Consider the following 3,297-nt stretch of genomic DNA (forward strand, 5'->3'; position numbering starts at 1 on the left):
CCCTCAGCACTGACTCACAGGTTTGTCTTTATTTTTGTTTTTCTGTTTTTCTGTTTTTCAGCTCAACCTGTTTGTTTAATGTTTTCAATGATCCAGTAAAAATAAAAGAAACAAAACTAAAAGTTTAAATTAAAGGACATGAAGGTTGTGAGTCAGGAATAAAAACATTTAACAACATTTACAGATTTTATTCAGAATATTTTACTGATTCTAAGAGAAAATATGAAGTTTAATTTCCTCAGAATCATTCAAACTGAACCCAGAAGGTTTTCCTGTAAAGTTCTGGTTCTGGTTCTGGTTTAAACCCAGTTAACAGAAACAAAGTTTTGGAATATTTCTGATTAATTTTAACTCTTTAACTTAAATAAAAATAAGAAGTTCTGTTTCCGATGAGGAGCTGAAGGGGCGTGGCCTCGGGCCGCTTCCTGTCAGGCAGCGCTCAGGGAACACTGGACCCAGCAGCTGATGCTGCTTTAAAACTGGACCCTGGAGTCCCGAACCGTTATCAGAACCCGCAGCCGGACCGGAGCTCAGGGTGTCGGACCCGCAGCGCTGCCTGGAGCCGGTTCTGTTCGGTGCCATGTGGTTCTGATCAGAGTTCGGGTCGTTGGATGAGTCCTGGGCTGCAGGTGAGTTCGGTTCGGTTCGGTTTCGTGTTTCAGTTTTACTCCGGGACAAAACAACAACAACAAACAAACAGGTGAACRGGACCGGAACCAACACCTGAAGAACCGGGCCGAACCCCTGCAGAGGGCTTTAGGGTTCGGTTCCACAGCCACTTCCGGTTCTGAAGGTCCCACCTGAGCAGGTGGCAGAAGGTCAGAGGTCACGAGCCTCACCTGGTTCCTGCCGGGTCAGGTTCTGAGGTTCTGTTCAGCAGGAATCTGGACTTGTTTAGCCGTGACGTCWTAGCGACAGCAGACAGCGGGTTCTGTTGAACCGGCTCGGTTCTGGAGCGGCAGAACTTTTTCAGGCTGAAGTCAAAACTGCGGGAAGTTCGGTTCTGAAGGTCCWGTTCAGAGCTGTGTTCTGAACGGATCAGAACTTTTAGAACCTGTGGTTCTGGTGGTTCTGGTCTGGGTTTAAAGTGCAGTTTAGGACTGTGAGGTTCTGGTTGGTTTGGACCGGGCCTCAGGTGGTTCCTGGAACAGGTGTCTCCCGGGAGTGGACCTGTTTGTTTGGTCCGGTCACCGTGGTGACGGAGTGACGTCACCTGCAGGTGTGAAGATCAGGAGTCCAGTGTCAGGTACCTGGACCGGACCGGACCGGACCAGAACCCTCCAGTCTGTCAGAACCAGCAGAGATCGGGTCAGAACTTCTGAACCTTTTAAAACAAACTTTGTTTCCTAAAGCTTTTGACCTGMGGGCGGAGCCGTGAGGGGGCGGGGCCTGTCAGGTGGGTGGGGCCTCAGAGAGTGACATCATAGAAACAGGAAGTAACAGAAACAAATAATATTTAAAATAAATTTTCCTTCTTGTTCTGAAACCGGGTCGACCCGACCCGACCCGACCCGACCCGACCCGACCCGACCCGACCCGGGTCAGTCGGCAGCTTCCTGTTGGCTCACCTTTAGGCCCCGCCCCCTCCTGTCCTTCAGGTGTTAAAGGCTTAAAGCAGCAGGTTAATCTGCTTCTTCCTGCAGGAGACACGCGTGGGGGCAGCTCGCTGCTGGTTCTGGTTCTGACTCACCTGTGGACCCGCCCACACAGGTAAGCTTGGCTCCTCCCCCTCCGCTTTGACAGGTTGGACAAATAAACCAAAACAACCAGTTCTGGCTTCACTGGACCGGGTCAGAACCACCATCAGGTGGTTCCCTGCTGGACCGGCTCAGAACCACCTGATCCCTGCTGGACCGGGTCAGAACGAGGGGTCCAGTGTCTGGTTCTGAGTCCAACAGAACCTCTTTGTCCTGACTCAGAACCAAACCTGGTCTCATGTTTAGGTTTTGGGTCTACATGGTACCAGAAGGTTCTAAACCACTTCAGGAACTTTGGTCCGGTTCTGCTTGAAACTGCTGGAAGTCTCCCAGAACCACCAGAACCACCAGAACCATCAGAACCACCAGAACAACCAGAACCACCAGAACCATCAGAACCACCAGAACCAGTTCCCTGAGCTGAACCGGGTCAGTTAATGGTTTGTAAACAGAGCGGTTCTGACAGCTGGTTCTGGTTGGACCTGCTGTGGTTCTGGCCCGGTCCTCGGTGCTGTTCTGTTCTGAAGTGGACCGGGCCTGGCAGCAGGAAGCAGGACCAGCTCCTCCAGGATTAGACTGGATTATTTTCAGCTGCTGCCTGCAGGGACCTGCTGCGGTTCTGAGAAACCGGGTCAGAGGGTGAACATGTGCTCCAGAACCCTCAGCTGCTCCAGCTCAAAGCAAACGGATCAGAACCAGACTCCATCTTAGAATCAAGATTTAAATTGTTTCAGCTCTAAAACCTTTAACTCCGCCCACCAGAACCATCAGAACCTCCACTCTGCTGCTCGCAGGTTCTGCCTCGTCTGGTTCTGTTGGTGGAAACCGGGTCATGTCCYGTCCGGATCGTGGAGCAGAGTGAGGCAGCCTCCTGTAATCTGTGACACAGACTCTTATTTTGAAAGTCTTCCTGTTTTACATTTTGTTTTGGTGACCTGTTACCATGGTGATTCTCACCTTTATGACTGGGCAGAAAGGGGCGGGGCTACAGTGGGAAGGGGCGGGGCTGCAGTGGCTCTGAAGTGGAACCGCTGAGTGGAGTTTGACCCGGTGGTTCTGATAAAACCGTTAATCAGTCACTGAACAGGAAGTTCTGTGGGCTGGAAACAGGACCGGTTCTGTTGGACCCGGTTAGGTCCAGAGTTCAGCTGTTGGACAGATGGACTGAGAGGTTGGATCAGAACCTTTGTTTATAGACAAGAAGTTTTCTGTCAGCTGTGTGCTTTTACTTTGAAATATATCAGCAGCTTTTAGTGTGAAAGGGKTGAAACAGGAAGTAGATCTGAGGTGTTTTTACCTGACGCTGCAGAACGGATCAGAACCAGAAACAAAGCAGCTGAAGTTTTAATCCACAGAGTAAAGAGGATTAGCTCACTGATCCCCKCCAGGGGGCGGGGCCAGACCTGTTTGTTCTCCAGGTGACGACGTAAACAACCTGCAGGTAAACATGACTGAAGCTGATTTACTCCTTTACTGACTGTACCTGAACGCCTCGTTATGATCCGACTGGACCTGAACGCCTCGTTATGATCCGACTGGACCTGAACGCCTCGTTATGATCCGACTGTACCTGAACGCCTCGTTATGATCCGACTGGACC

This window comes from Austrofundulus limnaeus, unplaced genomic scaffold, assembly GCF_001266775.1.
Source record: "Austrofundulus limnaeus strain Quisiro unplaced genomic scaffold, Austrofundulus_limnaeus-1.0 Scaffold723, whole genome shotgun sequence".
NCBI lineage: Eukaryota > Metazoa > Chordata > Actinopteri > Cyprinodontiformes > Rivulidae > Austrofundulus > Austrofundulus limnaeus.